We start from the raw sequence: 10,319 nt of genomic DNA on the forward strand, positions 1-10,319 counted from the left end.
AATCTCTGTCTGGCATCTGCTTTACCGACGATCAACTTTATATGATCATTCCATTTCAGATCACTCCTAATGCCTACTCCCAGATAATTTATGGAATTAATTGCTTCCAGTTGCTGACCTGCTATATTGTATCTTAATGATAAAGGATCTTTCTTTCCGTGTATTTGCAGCACATTACACTTGTCTACATTGAGATTGAATTGCCATTCCCTGCACCATGCATCAATTCATTGCAGATCCTCCCGCATTTCAGTACAATTTTCCATTGTTAGAACCTCTTGATATACCACAGCATCATCTACAAAAAGCCTCAGTGAACTTCCGATGTTATCCACAAGGTCATTTCTGTTTACTGTGAGTCCGCAGCTCGTGGTCGTGCGGTAGCGTTCTCGCTTCCCAAGCCCAGGTTCCCAGGTTCGATTCCCGGTGGGGTCAGGGATTTTCTCTGCCTCGTGATGACTGGGTGTCGTGTGATGTCCTTAGGTTAGTTAGGTTTAAGTAGTTCTAAGTTCTAGGGGACTGATGACCATAGCTGTTAAGTCCCATAATGCTCAGAGCCATTTGAACCATTTTGTTTATCGTGAACAGCAACTGTCCTACGACGCTCCCCTGCAGTACACCTGAATGCATTTTTAGTTTCCTTCTTTTTGAGAAAATTGAGTTTCCTAGTGCTATGCCAGGATGGGTCCTTTGAAAGGTCATGGCCAACTTCTTTCTCCATCCTTCCCAAATCTGATGGGATCAGTGACCTCGATGTTTAGTCCCCTTCTCCAAATCAACCAACCAACCAGTCTTAGTGCTATGTGAGAAATCTGTAGTTTTAAATTTTTTCACTGTTTTGCATTACAGATCAACAATTTTCAAATATAACCCGAATCAGAGAATGACAATTTAAATGTTGCTATAAATACTGTTCATTTTTAAGTAACGGACAGGAGGGTAGCTATTTAGAACAAAAAGTTCCGTAACTTGCATGTCCCTTTATATATACACACTCAATCTGTAGATGATTCATCACTTCAGATTTCTAGGGGAATCTAGTAAGATCCTGATTGCATAGGTAAACAAAGCGATCAAAATGATGTAATACCCAATAGGTATGCAATACACCTGACACGTTACAATCTGAACTGACCAAATGTACTCTGAAAACTACCATAGTCTATGCTTGCTTACAATAGTCTACTGTAGCCTAAGGCAGTTTCACAACTCTAACCCAGGGTGATTCAAAATTTGTGTCCCATAGGACAGATTTGATGTTAGTGGTGGTAGCAAAAAAATACACTGAGATAAATGACTGACCACCACCACCACAACAACAACAACCATCACCACCACACCGCTGAAATCATTAGTCAGATGCAGTGTGTAGTATCACATGGTCAGTTATCTGTGAGGCAGTTGACTAATGTACTCCGACGGAAGGTTATTAAAGCGGCATGTGTTACCAAGCTGGGCCAACAGCCTTGCCGCAGTGGTAACACCAGTTCCCGTCAGATCACCGAAGTTACACACTGTCGGTCTGGGGAAGCACTTGGATGGGTGACCGTCTGGCGTGCTGAGCGCTGTTGGCAAGTGTGGTGCACTGTGTTCTTGTGAGGCAAACTGAGGAGCTACTTGATTGAGAAGTAGCGGCTCCAGTCTCATAAACTGACATATGGCCGGGAGAGCGGTGTGCTGACCATGTGCCTCTCCATATCCGCATCCAGTGATGCCTATGGGCTAAGGATGACATGGTGGCCGGTCGGTACCATTGGGCCTTTGAAGGCCTGTTCGGACAGAGTTCAGGTTTTTGTTACCACAGCTGTGTAGTGTGGTGCTGTTCTGCAGTGTAGTGACTCATACAGTGATGTATACATATCAAGACAAGGTGGAAATTGCTCTCATCCATGGCGCAGGGAGCAGCAGAATAGCAAAGGTGACATCCAGGCTAACATCAGTCTAATTACAGAATGATTGGCCATTTAATGGAATGATTCAAGTCTACAGGCAGTGTTCACAATTAAAGAGGTCCAGAAAGATGGTGCACACCTACAGGGATATGCAGTCAGCAGCCTCACTAGCAAAGGCAGTGGTGAATCCAATTTGGTCAGCAGGGATGTTGGCACAGGAAGGTAGCACGAGTCCAGCCTCCATGTCCAAGATACTGTTCTCTCGTCATTTCTATTTTCTTTTTGTAGGAATTCCATGCTGATGATACTGACAGGTGGATACAATTCTGCGAATGGCTTGAAGAAAGATGCACACACCAGCAGAACTTTGAAGCTGGCATTTTCTTCAGCGATGATGCTAGTTTCTATTTAAACGGGAGGGGTGAATAGACTTAATGACGGCTGTTGGGCAAATGACTGTCCCCATCTCACTGTCAAGGCATATATTCACACTAACCCTAGGTTAAATACATGGTGCGGCATACCTGGGAATGTCCTCATTAGTCTCGCGTCTTTTTAACAGCACACACAATGCTGCATCATACAGACACCATCTTAAGGAAACATCATGTTACTACCCAATTTGGATGACCTGCCTCACGATCAGAGGTGTAGGTTTTTCCCCCAGGAGGCTGGCGTACCTCCAGACTTCAGAAGAAATGTCTGTTGACTCCTGGATGGGGTTCTTCGTAGGCATTGGATTGGTAGATGGTGCATGAAGGATTACAACTGGCCTTTCTTTCTTTGGGTGTTGGATTCTGCATTGCTGATAGCTCGTGATACTGTTCCCTGTCATGACCTGATAACGTACAGCATGTTGAAACAGTTGAACCAGCAGTCAGAGGAGGTCCTCCTCCAGCTTTTTAATAAAAATTGGTGGCTGGAGTATTTCAAATATTGTGGAAGGAAGCTATTTTAATTCTGATTTAAAAACGGGGGAAGGATTGTACTAAACCCGGTTATCGTAGCATCTGTCTCATTAGCTTTGTAGGAAAGGCACTGGAATATATGGTCATCTAGCATGTAGTGTGGGTTCACGAAATTGCCAATTCGCTTCCAGTGTGAGTCGGGAGGTATGAATCTACACTCAATAACCTGACCCTGCTAGAAACAATAATTCAACAAGTTTTCCAACATAAGCAACACCGTGTTGGTGTATTCTTCGATTTGGAAAAGGTCTACGATACTATCTTGAGGCATAATATTTTGTTGCAGCTCGATGAGTGAGATTTCTGTGAACCTCTTCCCATGTTGATACAGTCTGTCCTCTTAGAAAGGGATATTAGATACAAGGTTAGGATTGTCCTGTCTGATAATTTTAAGTAGGCGAGTGGTGTCCCTCAACGGAGTGATTTTAGTGTAACTGTTTCCGCCATTGCAATAAATGGCATTATGTCTGAGGTGTGGAGTCCCATACATTATTCCTTGTCCGTGGACAACTTCTCCGCCATCTGTGCGTCCTCCAACCTAGCAACAGTTACTCGGCAATTGTGTTTGACAATAAGGTGGTTGGAGGAATAGGCAAATACCATAGGTTTTAAATTCTCTCTGTTTGTGTTAATTTTAACTGCTCTCTCTCTTTTTAATTTGCTTGTCTTAAAACTGGAGGCTACCGTCCTCACTTTTAAGGGAAAGGTGATGTGGGTCTCTCTTTGGTGATAGGCTAATGCAGCTGTCACATCTTACAAAACTGAAATTATAATGCCTCAAGACTTTAAATGCTCTCAAATGTTTTAATCATAGATCTTAGGAAGCAGACAGGGCATGCCTGCTACCATTTTATAGAGCCTTCATGTGGTCCTAGCTCAAATACAAATGATAGATTTATGGATCAGCATGGCCTTCATATCTCAAAATGCTGGATGTGTTTCGCCACGAGGGTATTAAGCCACCAACGGGGGATTGTCGAACAAGTCCAGTTTCTAGTATGTATGGAGAGGTTGGTGAACATGCACTGTCTACTCGACATCATCTCCGCATGGTATACCAAGCATACAGGGCTCTTTCTGTTCCAGAATCGTTTGCATCACTACAGGCGAAGACATTAAGGTCCAAAGCCAGTGTTGGATTAGGGGTGGCCTAACTTAATTTTTGAAATGATTGAGTACAGGAAGAATTGTACCCAATATTATATTTTTAAAACTAAGTTTTATGATATTTTAAATAGCCACTCAGATATTATTAATGTTTAGACAGATAGGTCAAAGCAGAGGGACTTTATTGGGTGCTCCATCGTGTTCTTTGGCTTTGTCCTCAAGATAGGGCTCCCAAAGCATTTTTTCAGTTTCCTATGTGGAACTGTGTGCTATCCTGAGGGCATGGCAAGAAATTTCTCACATGCACTGATTACCAAAGTACCCTTTTTACTATTGGTCAACAGCACCCAGCAGATAGAATGGTACAAGATGCTCAAGACACTCTCCTCCTCTTGCAAAGATAGGTAAGAGAACCTGCTGATGTAGCTACCAAGGAGGCTTGCTCCCTTCCACCTCCTGCACTTTTTGCCCCCCCCCCCCCCCCCCACTCCCCCTGCAACCTGTTACCACATATGTGACCTTGAAGACCATCTGGTAAGCAGTGCAGAGCAATAAGGTGTGACCAGTGGAATCTTCAGTGAAATTGTGGCTTACCTTCTTCCTGCCATTCTGAGCAAAAAAAGTAGCACTTACAAGTCTTAGAGGGGGACATTTCCCATTGACACGTCACTGTGTGTTACAAGGAGCTAGCGGTGTGTCAGAGACATGGAACACAGCTGTCAATAATACATGTTTTAATTAAAATGTGTGTTATATGATGAACTTAGGGCAGACTAGGGTCTCCCACATGACCTGCCTATATTTTAAGTAATGATGAGGTGAGTGTGATTTGTACTTCTATGGTTTTGTGTGATGCCAGGAACTTTTCCAAAATATTTGACGTGCACGTTTAGTGTATTGGAGAGTGACTTGATCACCCATTATTTCTAAGTAGTTATCGAGTTAGGCAATATTGCCCTCTTTTAAATGTGTCTATATTGGTATTTTATATGGTACTTGATTTTATGTAGTTAGTCTGCTGTGTTCCACCCAAACTTTATGGATAGTCTTGTGTGAATCCGCTGATGTATATATTGTATTTAAATTATTGATTGTTGATACATCTTGCTTTTAAAATTTATTGTTGTTTCTTAATAGATTTTCACCATCCTCGTGAATGTTTATTTCATTTAGGGCACTGATGACCTCACCATTTAGTGCCCAAGAACAATAATCACATCACATCACATCACATTACTTGTGTTCCCCTGTGGGTTCGGGGGTTAGAATAGGCCCGAGGTGTTCCTGCCTGTCGAAAGAGGCAACTAAAAGGAGTCTCACATGTTTCGGCCTTTATGTGATGGTCCCCTGTAGGGTTTGGTGTCCATTTTTCAATGTTTTCCTGAAGAGCGAGCCAGCTGGGGAAGGCTGCCTTACATGGTGCAGTCTCCATCATGCGCTGAGACTTCTTGCATCCTTCGTCGACATGGATCTGCACTTCCGCTCATTCTCCAGCTGTTGTGCAAGGTCATCCTCTTGGGTGCATTTTCCTCCATCCTCTGGCAGTATTGCTTTCTGTGCTGTTAACGATAATGGACTACTTAGCTCGTTTGCACCTGATATCCAGCACAGTAGCCAGTCCGTTGTGGTGGGACTGCCAAGTACCCTGTTGGTTGTAGCACCTTGACCACACAAGGATCGTTCTACTGATTCCTGCACCATTAACTTCCCACATATGCCAAGGAGTAGATGCCCATCACCCTGGGGCATCAGGATTCCTGGCAATGGCCATCCTGCCAGGTGGCCTTTGCTGCGGCAGGGTGGCGCCCATGTGGAGGGCTCATGGTCAGAGTGGCTGTCGTCAGGGCAGATGACATGCCATGAAGTGTAGTATGTTATCTCTTGCTGGTGGTTAAACACCAGCAGTCACTAAGCGGTCAAGGTCTAACTTCAGTGCTAAAAAACACGACCCCAAATCATTACCCCCTCCTGGCCACACCATGGGAGGAACACTAGGCTAAGGATGGCAGCAAAGCTTATTCACCCGAGTACCTCGTATTTACGAGAGTTGGTGGGGAATCTTTCTTGTCAATGAAACCTCAGTTTTTTGTGGAGCATTTAGAGGACAAGTTTGGGGAGGTGGAGGGCTTGTCCAAAATGCGGTGGTCAGGGTCGGTCTTGATCAAAACAGCATAATCTGCCAAGTAACGGGCACTACTCGCCTGTGACAAGCTGGGGGATGTTTGTTTCCATCACGTCCCATAAGAGCTTAATATGGTCCTGGGTATCATATTTCACAGGGACCTTCTTTTGCAGTCTGACAATGAGCTGCGCGCCAATTTAGAGCAGCTAGGTTTCCATTTTGTCTGGCACGTTACCAGGGTCCAAGGGATAATCATGTTGCCACCAGCGCCTTCATCTTGGCCTTCGAGGGTGACACATTATCCGAGAAGGTCATTGTGATGGTCTACTGCTGTGACATCAAGCCATATATACCTCCCCCGATGTGGTGCTTTAAGTGCTGGAAGTTCAGCCCTTCCCGCTGTACTTCCAGTGTCACTTGCCAGGATTGTGGATGCCCTTCACATATCAATATCCCCTATGCCCCCCCCCCCCCCCCCCCTCACCATCTGTGTGAACTGCAGAGAACACCATTCGCCTTGCTCGCCAGACTGCAGGATTCTCCAGAAAGAAAGAAAAATAATGGGATAAAAGACCCTGGTCCAACTGACCTTTTTTTTTGGTCATCAGTCTACTGACTGGTTTGATGCGGCCCGCCACGAATTCCTTTCCTGTGCTAACCTCTTCGTCTCAGAGTAGCACTTGCAGCCTACGTCCTCAATTATTTGCTTGACGTATTCCAATCTCTGTCTTCCTCTACAGTTTTTGCCCTCTACAGCTCCCTCTAGTACCATGGAAGTCATTCCCTCATGTCTTAGCAGATATCCTATCATCCTGTCCCTTCTCCTTATCAGTGTTTTACACATATTCCTTTCCTCTCCGATTCTGCGTAGAACCTCCTCATTCATTATCTTATCAGTCCACCTAAGCCGGCCTGTGTGGCCGTGCGGTTCTAGGCGCTTCAGTCTGGAACCGCGTGACCGCTACGGTCGCAGGTTCGAATCCTGCCTCGGGCATGGATGTGTCTGTCCTTAGGTTAGTTAGGTTTAAGTAGTTCTAAGTTCTAGGGGACTGATGACCACAGATGTTAAGCCCCATAGTGCTCAGAGCCATTTGAACCAAGTCCACCTAATTTTCAACATTCGTCTATAGCACCACATCTCAAATGCTTCGATTCTCTTCTGTTCCGGTTTTCCCACAGTCCATGTTTCACTACCATACAATGCTGTACTCCAGACGTACATCCTCAGAAATTTCTTCCTCAAATTAAGGCAGGTATTTGATATTAGTAGACTTCTCTTGGCTAGAAATGCCTTTTTTTGCCATAGCGATTCTGCTTTTGATGTCCTCCTTGCTCCGTCCTTCATTGGTTATTTTACTGCCTAGGTAGCAGAATTCCTTAACTTTATTGATTTCGTGACCATCAATCCTGATGTTAAGTTTCTCGCTGTTCTCATTTCTACTACTTCTCATTACCTTCGTCTTTCTCCGATTTACTCTCAAACCATACTGTGTACTCATTAGACTGTTCATTCCGTTCAGCAGATCATTTAACTGTTCTTCACTTTCACTCAGGATAGCAATGTCATCAGTGAATCGTATCATTGATATCCTTTCACCTTGTATTTTAATTCCACTCATGAACCTTTCTTTTATTTCCATCATTGCTTCCTCGATGTACAGATTGAAGAGTAGGGGCGAAAGGCTACAGCCTTGTCTTACACCCTTCTTAATACGAGCACTTCGTTCTTGATCTCCACTCTTTATTATTCCCTCTTGGTTGTTGTACATATTGTATATGAACCGTCTCTCCCTATAGCTTACCCCTACTTTTTTCAGAATCTCGAACAGCTTGCACCATTTTATATTGTCGAACGCTTTTTCCAGGTCGACAAATCCTATGATAGTGTCTTGATTTTTCTTTAGCCTTGCTTCCATTATTAGCCGTAACGTCAGAATTGCCTCTCTCGTCCCTTTACTTTTCCTAAAGCCAAACTGATCGTCACCTAGCGCATTCTCAGTTTTCTTTTCCATTCTTCTGTATATTATTCTTGTAAGCAGCTTCGATGCATGAGCTGTTAAGTTGATTGTGCGATAATTCTCGCACTTGTCAGCTCGGTGCTGGCTCTTGCCGTCTTCGGGATTGTGTGGATGATGCTTTTCCGAAAGTCAGATGGTATATCGCCAGACTCATGTATTCTACACACCAACGTGAATAGTCGTTTTGTTGCCACTTCCCCCAATGATTTTAGAAATTCTGATGGAATGTTATCTATCCCTTCTGCCTTATTTGACCGTAAGTCCTCCAAAGCTCTTTTAAATTCCGATTCTAATACTGGATCCCCTATCTCTTCTAAATCGACTCCTGTTTCTTCTTCTATCACATCAGACAAATCTTCACCCTCATAGAGGCTTTCAATGTATTCTTTCCACCTATCTGCTCTCTCCTCTGCATTTAACAGTGGAATTCCCGTTGCACTCTTAATGTTACCACCGTTGCTTTTAATGTTACCAAAGGTTGTTTTGACTTTCCTGTATGGTGAGTCTGTCCTTCCGACAATCATATCTTTTTCGATGTCTTCACATTTTTCCTGCAGCCATTTCGTCTTAGCTTCCCTGCACTTCCTATTTATTTCATTCCTCAGCGACTTGTATTTCTGTATTCCTGATTTTTCCGGAACATGTTTGTACTTCCTCCTTTCATCAATCAGCTGAAGTATTTCTTCTGTTACCCATGGTTTCTTCACAGCTACCTTCTTTGTACCTATGTTTTCCTTCCCAACTTCTGTGATGGCCCTTTTTAGAGATGTCCATTCCTCTTCAACTGTACTGCCTACTGCGCTATTCCTTATTGCTGTATCTATAGCGTTAGAGAACTTCAAACGTATCTCGTCATTCCTTAATACTTCCGTATCCCACTTCTTTGCGTATTGATTCTTCCTGACTAATGTCTTGAACTTCAGCCTACTCTTCATCACTACTATATTGTGATCTGAGTCTATATCTGCTCCTGGGTACGCCTTACAATCCAGTATCTGATTTCGGAATCGCTGTCTGACCATGATGTAATCTAATTGAAATCTTCCCGTATCTCCCGGCCTTTTCCAAATATACCTCCTCATCTTGTGATTCTTGAACAGGGTATTCGCTACTACTAGCTGAAACTTGTTACAGATCTCAATTAGTCTTTCTCCTCTTTCATTCCTTGTCCCAAGCCCATATTCTCCTGTAACCTTTTCTTCTACTCCTTCCCCTACAACTGCATTCCAGTCGCCCATGACTATTAGATTTTCGTCCCTCTTTACATACTGCATTACCCTTTCAATATCCTCATACACTTTCTCTATCTGTTCATCTACAGCTTGCGACGTCGGTATGTATACCTGAACTATCGTTGTCGGTGTTGGTCTGCTGTCGATTCTGATTAGAACAACCCGGTCACTGAACTGTTCACAGTAACACACCCTCTGCCCTACCTTCCTATTCATAACGAATCCTACACCTGTTATACCATTTTCTGCTGCTGTTGATATTACCCGATACTCATCTGACCAGAAATCCTTGTCTTCCTTCCACTTCACTTCACTGACCCGTACTATATCTAGATTGAGTCTTTGCATTTTCCTTTTCAGATTTTCTAGTTTCCCTACCACGTTCAAGCTTCTGACATTCCACGCCCCGACTCGTAGAACGTTATCCTTTCGTTGATTATTCAATCTTTTTCTCATGGTAACCTCCCCCTTGACAGTCCCCTCCCGGAGATCCGGATGGGGGACTATTCCGGAATCTTTTGCCAATGGAGAGATCAACATGACACTTCTTCAATTACAGGCCACATGTCCTGTGGATACACGTTACGTGTCTTTAATGCAGTGGTTTCCATTGCCTTCTGCGTCCTCATGTCGTTGATCATTGCTGATTCTTCCGCCTTTAGGGGCAATTTCCCACCCCTAGGACAAGAGAGTGCCCTGAACCTCTATCCGCTCCTCCGCCCTCTTTGACAAGGCCGTTGGCAGAATGAGGCTGACTTCTTATGCCGGAAGTCTTCGGCCGCCAATGCTCCAACTGACCTACACTGAGGCTAAGAGAAAATATGAGAGGCGACATCCTGTTCATATGACGTCAACCCTCGCCGCTGCTGTGACAACAGTTGTACCATCTTCCGTTCTGCTGCGTACAGTTGGCTCTGAGCCGTCAGATTCCACCTGCCCCCTTGGTGGTGGCGGGCACTTTGCTCCCTGTTGCTCCTGCA

At 44.1% G+C, this 10,319-nt stretch overlaps 1 pseudogene; it reads left to right on the forward strand.

Moving 5' to 3' along the window:
* The first annotated feature begins 1,456 nt into the window (after positions 1-1,456).
* On the forward strand, positions 1,457-1,574 carry LOC126472095 (5S ribosomal RNA; annotated as a pseudogene).
* Positions 1,575-10,319: the final 8,745 nt, after the last annotated feature.

Source organism: Schistocerca serialis, chromosome 3 (assembly GCF_023864345.2).
Source record: "Schistocerca serialis cubense isolate TAMUIC-IGC-003099 chromosome 3, iqSchSeri2.2, whole genome shotgun sequence".
NCBI classification, from domain to species: domain Eukaryota; kingdom Metazoa; phylum Arthropoda; class Insecta; order Orthoptera; family Acrididae; genus Schistocerca; species Schistocerca serialis.